General features: G+C 58.6%; 1 protein-coding gene across 1 annotated transcript in view; it reads left to right on the top strand.

Moving 5' to 3' along the window:
* Positions 1-11,153: 11,153 nt before the first annotated feature.
* ASB2 (ankyrin repeat and SOCS box containing 2) overlaps positions 11,154-13,130 on the top strand; it is a 37,098-nt gene continuing 35,121 nt past the window's right edge. The window contains exon 1 of the mRNA XM_051839133.3: positions 11,154-11,516. The gene's annotated coding sequence lies outside the window, so the exon portion shown is untranslated. The remainder of the gene's footprint in view (positions 11,517-13,130) is intronic.

Genomic DNA, 13,130 nt, shown 5'->3' with positions numbered 1-13,130 from the left:
GCCCTGCACCCACGTGGAAGACCCAGAAGAAGCTCCTGACTTCGGATTGGCGCAGCTCCAGCCGTAGCAGCTATCTGGGGAGTGAACCATAGGATGGAAGACCTCTCTCTCTCTCTACCTCTCTCTGTAACTCTGTCTTTCAAATAAATAAAAATAAATCTTTAAAAAAAAAAACAAAGAAAGAAATGGAGGTCTACATTTTTTTTCAAAGGGAGACTTCCACCGTTACTCAATGTTTTTGTAAGACTAGGACTTCGCCCGCTGTCCTGCCAGCTGGTGGGTTCCGCCCGCCTCTTTGCTTTACCTGCAAAACGCAGGCCGTCAGAGCGTGGTGGGGCTCGGTGTGCAGGTGGCAGATGCTCCCGGAGAAGCCCCGGGCATCGCGGTTGCCACCTTGGCTGTTCCTTTCTTGCTGCTCAGACCACGGCTGCTTCCTCCCACCCCGACCTCCGGAGCAGCTTCCCGAGCGCTGGCTGAGCCGCCCGTTATGTAACGGTGACAGGCCCTGCGGATCCACGCCCCAGCCCTGGGGACGGGGCTGGCCCCAGTCCCGTAGGCTCCCTCCCGGCCTGGCCCTTCGTCAGCTGGGCGCAGGCCCTCTTCCACCGGCCACTCCTCAGCCAGGCTCGCACCACTGCCATGCGGGTCGCACGAGGGCCCCTGCATTCTGCCCTGGGGACCAGGCTGCCTGGAGCAAGGCGGGGTGTTTAGCGGCACCCCGATCTCTACTCACTCCATGCCCAGAGCCCTTCACACCCCAAGCCGTAGCAACCAAAACGGTCTCACACCCCCTGCCCCAAACTGTCCCCTGGTAGGAGCCATTGCCTCCAACCCACCTCCACCCCTTCTGTGTCAGGAAGTTTAAGCTACTAACAACTTCTTGGTTTGTAAGTCTTTATTCTAAGGGAGGTAGACACGCACACGCGCATATGTATTTATCTATATACATGATGTACTCTCAATTACAAAATGGATTCTATTGTATGTGCATGTATGTATTATATATGAACAGATCGCATGTATGTTTGTGTATACACCCACATGCACATGCATGTGTACATGTAGAAGGCTTGGCCATTGTGTGCGTATGATGTAATCTTTGCCACCTCCCTATGAGATACGTAGGCACTGTCACTTCCTCCTCATTTTGTAGAAGAGAGAAGCAGAGCTCAGGGAGGTCAGTGGGTTGTCCAGCTGGCGGGTAACTCGGAGCCTGGGCTGCACAGAGGCTCCGGGCAGCGCGCCGTCTCTGCGGTTCTGTGCTGGGCGCAGCCGCAGCCTGACCTCCCGCGGTGGGAACAGCGAGGCTCGGCCGCACAGACACCCAAGCTGCCTGGGCTCAGGCCTCCAGCTTCGCACCAGGGCTCGGGGTCGGTTGCAAACCACAGCCTCCTCTTCGAGTGTTCCTGGGAGTCTGCAGGGTCACCAGGCATCTCGGACCAGCCCAAGAGGAAGTCCAGCCTGTCCCTGGGCACCCCCTGCTCTGGTGTGGGGCGGCTCCTGCCAACTGGCCCAGCTGGCGCTCTGGGGTCTGTAGCTTGGTGAGATTATCAACACGGAGGTCAGTCTGTGAGCTCCCGGGGGAGCCAATGAAAGGCACCACACAGATTTCTGGAATCATGGCTCCTCCCACACCTGGACAAGCTCCTCCCATCTCTAGCCTCGGTTTTTCCCCCACAGGCAAGGGACGCTGGAACAGGCGCCCCAAGGACCTCCCAATTCGGGTGTGTGTCGCGTTTAGCTGGCTGAGTTCAGGCGGGGCCTGGGAGGGCCTCGTTTCCTCACTGGGGCCCCAGAGGGGCTGATGAATGGGCACTCCCTGCCCTACACCTGCCCACAGGAGGAAGCAGGAGGGGAGGCCGCCTGCTCTGGACATCGGGGCCCGATTCCCTCCAAGCCCCCAGCCCTGCGTCACATCCAGAAGCCTGCCTCTGGGGCTGGCTCTTGTCCCCACCTCTGTGATGTCACAGCACCGGCCGCGTGGCCTCCTCCGAGGAGCAAGGCCAGGGTGAAAGCCAGTTACTGACAGCTGTGGCCTTTTAGCCGGCGGCTCCTGCAGAGGACCCACAGGAGTGACAGCTGCGTGCCTGGAGCAAAAGGCCCCTGCTATTCACTCGGAGCCGGCTCCAGGGTGGCTGGGCCCTGACCCGCATCTGCTTTCCCCTCCCCGCTCCACAGCAGTGGCGGCAGGGACAGGCAGGCCCCAGCTCTGCCCAGACGGCGCGGGGCCAGCAGCTGCCGCGTCCAGCAGGTGCATGGGTCCGAGCACCCAAAGAGGGCGGTCCCTTCCCTCCAGTCTGCGGGTGACCGAAAGCGCCTGCTCGGCTGCTCATGGAAAACCTACTTTGCTGCTCACTCGGGCCACTGGCATCCTGAGTTCCCAGGGGGTGACCCAGGCAGGGTGGGAGCAAGCCCTGGAGGAGGCTGGGTGACGGTCAGCCTGAGAGCCAGCAGCCTTCAAGACAGGCTGGACCAAGGCCCACAGTCACCAGAGCACCCTTGAGGCCCTGACCAGTGGGCGGTGCGCTCCCCTCCAGCTGTGGCAGGTGCAAAGGAGGAGAGATGACGGGGTCTGTCTCCTGCTGGGCCCTGGGGGGAGCAGGTGCTGTTCAAGCTCTGGGGTCCCCTTTTAATCTCAACAACCATAGGAGAGAGACTCTGTCACTCCCCGACCCTCAGAGACAAGGCTGAGTTCACGGAGCTATGGCTAGGGTCCTGCAGCAGGCGAGGCATAGGTGGAGAGAAGCCGACTGCGGGGCCCTTGCTGGACACAGGAGTGGGCGCCACTACCTGGGGCTGCACGTACATTGCATCTGCATATGCACAGGACTGGCCATGCAAGCCCCCCCCAGCAGGGGGCCCGGACCCCTCCAGGCGCAGGGCCGTCCCCAGCAGATATGTCCCAGAGTTTCCAGGGCGATTGGTCCTTAGCAAGGGTCTCCCCGGGGCTGGGGAGGTGTATTGAGGTGCGGCAGAGTAGGCATGAGAGCAGGGAGAACCACCCGTCATTCCTGCCTGCTGGTCAGCGGAGGCTGCTCCTGTCTGCAGGGTCCCTAGTGACGCAGGACAGCACCAGCAGGTGCAAGCGGCCCCGGGTCCTGAGACCGCCTTTGTCCCCCAGTTTCTGTGGATTTGGATGGAAGCCCTGGGTCCCCTTAACATGCTTGCGGGGTCTGGGGATAACAGAGCCTTGTGGGGCCAGGCAGGGAAAGAGGCATGGTAGGGGGAGCCCGCGATGCCACCATGAGAGGACGGCAGGTGGCCTTCGCCAGGCTGTGGGGATTGCTGGGCAGTGAAGGCCTATCCTGGGGACTGGCCTCCACACCTGGAGTGTCGTGGGGTGTCCCCTGCCCCCCAGGCACCTGGCCCCTAGCTTGTCAGTGGGGTGTCCCCTGCCCCCCAGGCACCTGGCCCCTAGATTGTCAGTGGGGTGTTCCTTGTTCCCAGGCACCTGGTCCCTAGATTGTCAGTGGGGTGTCCTGCTGGAGAGCAGCTCCAGCCAGTCCAGGGCCCCAGGATGTGAGAGGTGTTGGCGCGCGAAGAGATGAGAGACGCTCACAGCAAGGCTGATGGCACGGCTCTGGCCCTCGAGCACCAGACGTTATTTTTATATCATAAGCCACACAATGATTCTTTCTTCTTACAAGGAAAAGCCTGTTGTCCATTTTTTCTAATTACAGTTTCTTCGATTTTCAAGGGCATATTCAGAGCACGGGTAACACTCACAGACAGGTGTGAGATGACGGGCTGCCGACACAAGCCAAGGCCTCGAGTGCTGTCGAGCTAGGCAGAAATTGGCTACACAAGCTAGAACAGTACCTTCCTAATTAATCTTTATTAGAAGGCCCAAGTTCAAAGCAGACCCTTTTTAAAATGTATCCCCTCTTTGCAGTTCTTTCTGTAATTCTTTAATTTCTTTATTGCACTTATTTGAAGGTTCACTTAGATCCATTCTACAGTTTTGACATCCTAACCATTGTAGTATTTGTAGCATATAGTGAATTAAAGTTTTATTAACATCTGTCTTTATTCTAGTGGGAAGTATATACCAGAGAGCTTGTTGCCTTTTAATTCTTTTCCACAAACAGCTCAACCTTGCATAAGGCATTAACCCTTTCTCCTACACTAACATTCTGCTTGATTGAAATCCTACAAAGCAATGGACCTTTTGGAGGTTATGAGACTAAGTGCTCTTCCCTAAAATTAGGAATACAGCAATCATTAGCAGGACCACCAGGAAGCTCCGGCTTGCTTATGCAGAGTATAGCTCCCATCAAACCTAAAACCACCAAGAGGACTGTCCTCCTCACGCCTTGCTGAGACAGACCTTCTGCTGTGACCTTGTCAGCCAGCCGATGTAGCCTTGGCCTCGTCAGTGTCCCCTGTCCCCTGGGCACCTGGCCCCTAGATTGTCAGTGGGTTGTCCCCTGTCCCCTGGGCACGTGGCCCCTAGATTGTCAGTGGGGTGTCCCCGCCCCCGGGCACCTGACCCCTAGAGTGTCAGTGGAGTGTCCCCTGCCCCCCAGGCACCTGGCCCCTAGATTGTCAGTGGGGTGTCCTCTGCCCCCCGGGCACCTGGCCCCTAGAGTGTCAGTGGGGTTTCCCTGCCCCCTGGGCACCTGGCCCCCGGGGCACCTGGCCCCTCTGGGGTGTCCCCGCCCCCCGGGCACCTGGCCCCTAGATATCAGTGGGGTGTCCCCTGCCCCCTGGGCACCTGGCCCCTAGCTTGTCAGTGGGGTGTCCCCGCCCCCCGGGCACCTGGCCCCTAGATATCAGTGGAGTGTCCCTGTCCCCTGGGCACGTGGCCCCTACCTTGTCAGTGGGGTGTCCCCGCCCCCCAGGCACCTGGCCCCTAGATTGTCAGTGGGGTGTCCCCGCCCCCTGGGCACCTGACCCCTACCTAGAGTGTCAGTGGTGTGTCCCTGCCCCCCGGGCACCTGGCCCCTAGAGTGTCAGTGGGGTGTCCCCGCCCCCCGGGCACCTGGCCCCTAGGGTGTCAGTGGGGTGTCCCCGTCCCCTGGGCACCTGGCCCCTAGAGTGTCAGTGGGGTGTCCCCGCCCCCCGGGCACCTGGCCCCTAGAGTGTCAGTGGGGTGTCCCCACCCCCCGGGCACCTGGCCCCTAGGGTGTCAGTGGGGTGTCCCCGCCCCCTGGGCACCTGGCCCCTAGAGTGTCAGTGGGGTGTCCCCGCCCCCTGGGCACCTGGCCCCTAGAGTGTCAGTGGTGTGTCCCCGCCCCCCGGGCTCCTGGCCCCAGAGTGTCAGTGGGGTGTTTCCCCCCCGGGCACCTGACCCCTACCTACAGTGTCAGTGGTGTGTCCCTGCCCCCTGGGCACCTGGCCCCTAGAGTGTCAGTGGGGTGTCCCCGCCCCCCGGGCACCTGGCCCCTAGGGTGTCAGTGGGGTGTCCCTGCCCCCCGGGCACCTGGCCCCTAGATTGTCAGTGGTTGTTCCCGCCCCCCGGGCACCTGACCCCTAGGGTGTCAGTGGGGTGTCCCCGCCCCCCGGGCACCTGGCCCCTAGATTGTCAGTGGGGTGTCCCCGCCCCCCGGGCACCTGGCCCCTAGGGTGTCAGTGGGGTGTCCCCGCCCCCTGGGCACCTGACCCCTAGAGTGTCAGTGGGGTGTCCCCTGTCCCCTGGGCACCTGACCCCTAGAGTGTCAGTGGGGTGTCCCCACCCCCCGGGCACCTGACCCCTAGAGTGTCAGTGGGGTGTCCCCTGTCCCCTGGGCACCTGACCCCTAGAGTGTCAGTGGGGTGTCCCCACCCCCCGGGCACCTGACCCCTAGAGTGTCAGTGGGGTGTCTCCGCCCCCCGGGCACCTGACCCCTAGAGTGTCAGTGGGGTGTCCCCGCCCCCCGGGCACCTGGCCCCTAGAGTGTCAGTGGGGTGTCCCCGCCCCCCGGGCACCTGGCCCCTAGAGTGTCAGTGGGGTGTCCCTGCCCCCCAGGCACCTGGTCCCTACCTAGGGTGTCAGTGGGGTGTCCCCGCCCCCCGGGCACCTGGCCCGTGTGGTTTGTGCTTTCTAGAAGCAGGAGACACATCCTCTCCCCCTGGAATGCGCTTCAGCACAGGGCAGGGGGCGGGGCGAGGACGTCTCCACTCCGGCTGCTCTGCTGCCCCTCCACAGGTGCTCCGCCCTCCCTCCCAGGACTCCAGCCCCTGTCTGGCACCCTCACCCCAGATCCAGCACTGCCCAGACCAAGGGCTGGGCTCTGTCTGCTCCGCTCTGCTCTGGTTATTTGAGACCCAGCAAGCTGATAGGAAGAGGCAGCCAGCGGCCAGGACGCCAGGGTGGGGGCGGGTGCTTATTTCCGTAGTGGTGGGCGGCTGCTGGGTCAGGTGTCCCAGGACACAGTACGGGCCCACAGCCCAGCTCCTGGGCCCCTTGCTGGCTCTCCAGCCCAGGCCTCTCCCCTTCCCTCCTTCCTGGAGGAGGCGTCACTGTCAGGGAAATGCTGGTCTGGTTCCCACGGGGACCCCCTAGGTGTGGGGCTTCTAAACTGTGTTCACCCCCACACACGCACACACATGCCCACAGTCACACATAGACACATATGCCACACACACATACACACATACTGTCACACATACACACACTTACACACACATCACACATGCACACACACCCACAGTCACACGTAGACACATACACCACACATTTACACACATCACATACACACGCGCACACACACCCATAGTCACACATAGACACATATGCCACACACATACACACATACTCTCACACATACACACTCATTACACACACACACACACAGCCATAGTCACACATAGAGACACATATACCACACACTCACACACACATGACACACACAGCCCCATATCACACAGACACACACACCACACACACTTACCCACACATGCCCACAGTCACACATAGAGAAACATACACCACACACTTACACACACATCACACATGCACACACGCACACCCATAGTCACCCATAGAGACACATACACCACACACACTTATACATACACATCACACACACATATGCCCATAGTCACATATACAGACACATACACCACACACTTACACACATCACACATGCACACACATGACCATAGTCACACATAGAGACACATACACCACACACAGTTACACACATACTCACACACACACAGTCACACACACACCCATAGTCACACATACAGACACATATACCACACACACACACTCTCATACATACACATCACACACGTACACTCATAGTCACACATACACATACACCACACACATTTACACACACTCTCTCTCACACACACACCCATAGTCATAATCATGAGAATTCTGATGGCAACCTGGAGTGAACATCCAGAAGGAAGTGGCAGGTGTGTATAAGTGTGCGTATGTGTGGTGTGAGTGTGTGTATGTGTGGTGTGTGTGTGTATGTGGTGCGATGTGTGTGTGTATGTGTGGGGTATATGTGGGGTGTGGAATGTGAGTGTGTGTGTGTATGTGGTGTGAGTGTGTGTACGTGTGGTGTGTGTGTGGTATGATGTGTGTGTATGTGTGGAATATGTGTGGGGTGTGGAATGTGAGTGTGTGTGTGTGTACCTGGTGTGAGTGTGTGTATGTGTGGTGTGTGTGTGGTATGATGTGTGTGTGTATGTGTGGGATATGTGTGGGGTGTGGAATGTGAGTGTGTGTGTGTACCTGGTGTGAGTGTGTGTATGTGTGGTGTGTGTGTGTGTGGTATGATGTGTGTGTGTATGTGTGGGATATGTGTGTATATGTGTGGTGTGGACAGTATGTGTATGTGTGGTGTGTGTGTATGTGGTGTGACGTGTGTGTGTATGTGTGGGGTATGTGTGTATGTGTGGGGTGTGGAGTATGTGTGTATGTATGTGTAGTGTATGGGCTGTTTGTGTGGTGTGGGTGTGTGTATGTGTGGGGTATGGGCTGTGTGTGTTTTGTGTGAGTGTATATGCATGGGGTGGTGTGAGTGTGTGTATATGTGGGGTATGTGTGTATGTGTAGGGTGTGGAGTGTAAGTGTGTGTGTGTATGTGTGGTGTGTGTGTATGTGGTGTGATATATGTGTGTATGTGTGGGTATGCATGTATGTGTATGGTGTGAGTGTGTATGTGTGGTGTGTGTGGTGTGTGTGTGGTGTGAGTGTGCGTATGTATGTGGTGTGAGTGTGTATGTGTGTGGTGTGAGTGTGTGTATGTGTGGGGTGTGGAGTATGTGTGTGTATGTGTGGTGTATGGGGTGTGTGTGTGGTGTGAGTGTGTGTATGTGGTGTGATGTATGTGTGCATGTGTGGGGTATTCATGTGTGTGCATGATGTGAGTGTGTATGTGTGGTGTGTGGGGTGTGTGTGTGGTGTGAGTGTGTGTATGTGTGGGGTGTGTGTGTGTATGTGGTGTGATGTATGTGTGGGGTATGCATGTATGTGTATGATGTGAGTGTGTATGTGTGGTGTGAGTGTGTATACGTATGTGGTGTGAGTGTGTATGTGTGGGGTGTGGAGTATGTGTGTGTATGTGTGGTGTATGGGGTGTGTGTGTGGTGTGAGTGTGTGTATGTGTGGGGTGTGGAGTATGTATGTATATGTGTGGTGTATGGGGTGTGTGTGGGGTGTGAGTGTGTGTATGTGTGGGGTGTGGAGTATGTGTGTGTATGTGTGGTGTATGGGCTGAGTGCCTTCGTACTGAGGTGGGGTCGGGAGCCCGGGTCTTGGCTGACGCTGGTCCTGGGTGAGGGGTGGCCCTCTGCAGGGTGCAGACTCCGCTCCCCGGCCTGGGCCTGGGCCTCCTCCATGCAAGAACTCAAGCGGGGAGGTGGCCCCGAGGAGGTGGGAGTCGGGCGCTCCGGCTCCGTGCACACTGGCGTCCTTTGTGGACCCTGGACAGGCACGCCCAGCCTGCCTGCCGGACAGCTGCTCAGTCTCAGAGGGGGAACGGAGGGTAGGGGCCGAGGCGAGGGGCCGAGCCCCACACACTGCACCCGGCAAAGACTGTTCACACTTGAGTCCACGGCTCTGGCTGAAGCCACAGCGAAAAGCCCTGTAGTGGACGACTCATGGCTGAGCTGGGTGCCGGAGCAGAGGAGGGCGTGGCCGTGCCAGGGTCCTTGGGATGGCGCAGGGGCAGAAGCCCCCAGGCAGAGGGTACCTTGTCTGGCACTCCACAGGACATCCATGCAGGGCCCCCTTCTAGAAGGTTCTTCCCCCAGAGGAACGGCTGCACAGCAGCCCGGCGCTCTGGGAATCCCCCACACTGCTCTGTGGGGCTCCTCCTGGTGCCTCAATTCTTGGGCTCCCCATTCCTTGGTGGGTGGAGCTGGGGTCCGAAGCCTGGGCCTTTGTCAGGCTTACCTGGTCCATCACTTAGAAACGTGGGACTGAGGACAAACCTGCACCTCGCTTGCCTCATCTGTGAAATGGGGGAATAGCCACCGTTTTCCGTGGCTATCATGGAATACCCAAAAAGGGGCGATTTATAAAGAAAAGAGGTTTTTTAGCTCCCAGTTCTTGAAGCTTTAAGTCCAAGATCGGGCAGCGGCATTGCCAGTGTCTATTCCGAGTGAGGCGGGAAGAGAGCTGGGCAGGCAGGTGCAAGTGGAAGACAGAAACCACGCGGGGCCCACGAGAGCCAGAACTCGTTCCAGCCAGGTGGTGCCGTCATCTGTTCGCGAGGGCCCCGAGACCCACACCTCCCAGCATTGCACCCCAAGGAACTGAATCTCCCCACGGGTTCTGGTGGGGGTAAAGCAGACTCCATCACAGCAGCTGGTGGCGAGGATAGTGTTCTGTGGGTTCATCCAGGCGCTCCTGGCCAGGCCCCTGCTGGGTCCGCCGCAGCACCCCTTCTGCGCCCTGGGACTCTCGCCTCTGCATCTGGGCTTTGGCACCCAAAGCTGAGCCCCAGCTGAGGCAGCAGCGCTCACGGCCTCCCCAGCTCTCTCGGCTGCAGGAGGGTGGCTGGCCAGAGGGCAAGGTGGAGGGAAACCTAAGAAGGGGCCTATCCCGGGTTAGCCCAGGGTTCCAGGCCTGTCTGGGGAAGGGGCTGGTGGTAGACAGTGAGCAGAGGAACCTGCATCCCAACTCTGGCATGGGAGACATCTCATAGAATCTGCTAGAATGTCTTGCCGCTAAGGTAAGTCTGAGCGGTGGAGAGAATCAGTCCTTCTCCACCCTTCTCCGGCGTCCCACCGTGGCATGGAGTCTGGAGGGGGCTAACTCTGAGCTAACCTGGAGGGGCTGCCCAGCCGCGGTGGCCTGGGCGAGGCTGCCCGGCTCGGCAGGGGCTGGAGGAGCAGGAGGCAGCCCAGGGGCCCGTGATGTCCCCCCGTCCTCAGCACCAGCCAGCACCTTGACACAACCCCTGTCAGCGGCACCTGAGCTTGCGGACATCTGTTTCCTTGTGCAGTTCTCCATGTGAGTATGGAAGTATCCCGACGTTCTCCTGAGTCTGTGAGGGTGAGAAATCGCCCTGTGGCTCTCACAAATCCTGCCGAGGGGATGGACCTTTGGAATGGAAATTCTTTTGTCTTGGGAGAAGTGGATCAAGTGACAATCATTTCCTGGCCCCTGACTCTGAGATCAAACACGTGTGTGGGTGTGGAAGCAGCTGGTGGCACGCAGGGCGCATCCTGGCTGCCCAGCAGGTGCAGCTGTGCGTGCATTGTCTCTGCCATTCCACCTGTTCTGGGAACAGGACCAGCTCTTCCTAGACCTGGAGGAAGGGTCCCCTCCTGCTATGTGTCTGCCCGGGGCTTGCTGACATGCTTCCGTGTTTGCAGGTTGGTTTGTCTCCCTAACCTCGAACCCCAGGCTCACCCCACAACATTTGGCAGGGGCACACCGGGTGTCTGCCAATGCCAGGTGCTGCCACCTGCTGCGTGCTGGGCTCCCAACCTCGATGATGTCCCCAAAGACCTATTACATGGACCCCTTTCTGCCCTCCCTGTCTCCCTCTTCTCTTCTGCTCAGTCCCCTTCCTGTCCGCCTTGTCACCTGCCTCCTGTCTGTGCCTTTTCTTCTCTCTTCTCCCCTCTCTCTTTCCTTCCCACCTCTGGTCTCCCTGTTCTCCTTCCCCGTCTCCCTGTGCCTTGCCCTCTGCGTCTCTCTCCTCTCACTCCCTCCTGGGCAGTTCCAGAAACATACCCATATATGGCCTCTATGTCAAGGATCACAAATGATGACATCACGTGGGAGCTGAAGCTCCGAGATGCTCTCCCGAGTGAGCGTCTGTTTTCGATGCACCCGGACCAGCAGACGGCAGGATCCGGCTTCCGCGGCGTGGTCTTCAGACAGGAAATCTGAGATTCACAGCTTCTTATGGTTTGGCTTGTCATCACAGGTCATGCGATGGGCCCGAAATAAACTCCCTGCCTCAAAGCAGAGCGTTGCAGAGGCGCCTGGCACAGCAGCCAGCGAGCAGCTCAGGGCCAGGGCAGAGGCGCTCCGGGAGCATGCTCTGAATTCCGCCGCTCGCCAGAGAACCCTCTGCATCCTCCCGGAGCTGTACCCCTGGGTCCCAGCCCAACAGGTAACGCATGCTTTCAACTTTCTCGTCCGGACCTTGCACAAAGGCGGTGCGCCAGCTGGGGCTCAGGGCTGCGGGACTCACTGGCAGGCTCCTGGTGTTCCCTGCGCTGTCGCCGTCCCCTGTGTCCCCGTTCTCCTGGGTCCGACAGTGCACCAGCGGCTTTTGTTTTGAGTTGGGGAACAGAGTCAGCATCTCGCACATACGCACCCCTGCTTCTGAAGGGCTCTTGCTCAGAATACGTGGGGCGTGCACTTCTAAAAGTGGAAATGCACCAGGGGCTGTCAATGAGGCCTCTGTGTGTCCCTAGTTCTCTGGCAATGACTGTCGGGCAGGCACCTTTCTGAAACGCAGGCAAGCAGAGGGATGTCTTCATGCCCGGGAAGCCCCTTCCACGCATTTCCCGGGCGCCGATGCCTGCTCAGGACTGTGGAGGGGCAGAGGTGTCCAGGTGCAGCGGCTGCAGCTGCGTCAGCTGGGGTCTAGGGAGACATGGACTGAGGCGTGTCGCCCACGAGAAATTTAACAACACTGTGTGTATGAGTGTGAGTATGTGTGTGCATGTGAGTGTGAGTGTGTCAGTGTATGTGTGTGTATGTAGGCACACACGAGTGTGTATATTTGTGTGTGTATGAGTGCTGAGGTATATGAGTGTGTGTGTGCACATGTGTGAATGTGTGTATATGTATGTGCATGAGTGTATGTATGTGAGAGTGTGTATGTACGAGAGTGTATGTGAGAGTGTGAATGTATATGGGAGTGTGTGTGTGTGTGTGCACGTGTATATGTGTGTATATGCACAAGTTTGTGTATGTGAGTGTGAGTATATGTGTATGTATGAGCGTATGTGTATACATGTATATGAGAGTATGTGTGTACATGTGTGTGTATGTATGTGTGATGTATGTGTTTGTGTGAATGTGTATATATGTGTGCTTGTGTGTGTGTTAGAGCATGTGTGAGTGTATATGCATGTGTGAGTGTGTGCACATGTATGTGTGTGAGTATATGTGTACATGTATGTGTGTGAGTATATGTGTGTGTGTGAGTGAGTGCGTGTGTGTACACAGTCAAGGATGGGATGGCTTTCAGAGGGCTGGGCCAGTGTCACCGGTGGCTCAGGCCCACAAGTCAGGTGGCCCAGGGCCAGGGGACCACAGTGCTGTGACAGTGGTTGGGGACAGTGGGCGGCCAGGTGAGGAGACGGGCGTCCCCCGAGTTTCTGGGCCACGGAGGGCAGTGGGGTTGCCTGCAGGCAGCTCCTGGGCAAGTCGGGGCGGTGGCCTGCAGCGAGGAGGCGGGGAGGCCGGGACCCTTCCGGAGGGCAGGTGCGTGACAGCAGCTGGAGCAGTGCAGGCCTAAGCCCCTTCGTGGGGCAGGAGCGCCCTCGCCCCTGCAGGAAGCGCTCCTTTTGTGCGAGGCAGGGGCTTGGGGGCCCGCAGAGGACTCTGGCAGAACCAGCCAGGGCCGGCTCCCAGCACAGAGGCCTGGGGCAGGAGCACAGTGCGGCAGCGGCGACAGAGGCAGGAGTCACTTCCAAAACAGCGGGCGGGAGGTGCAGCGGGCGCGGGCTTGTTTGCCACTCCACCGGGGGGGGGGGTGCAGCGGGCAGCGCCT

This window comes from Oryctolagus cuniculus, chromosome 20 (assembly GCF_051225735.1).
Source record: "Oryctolagus cuniculus isolate XC-2025 breed Fujian yellow rabbit chromosome 20, ASM5122573v1, whole genome shotgun sequence".
Classification (NCBI taxonomy): domain Eukaryota; kingdom Metazoa; phylum Chordata; class Mammalia; order Lagomorpha; family Leporidae; genus Oryctolagus; species Oryctolagus cuniculus.
The sequence above is the reverse complement of the archived record's forward strand: the minus strand, read 5'-3'. Positions and strand labels throughout refer to the sequence as shown.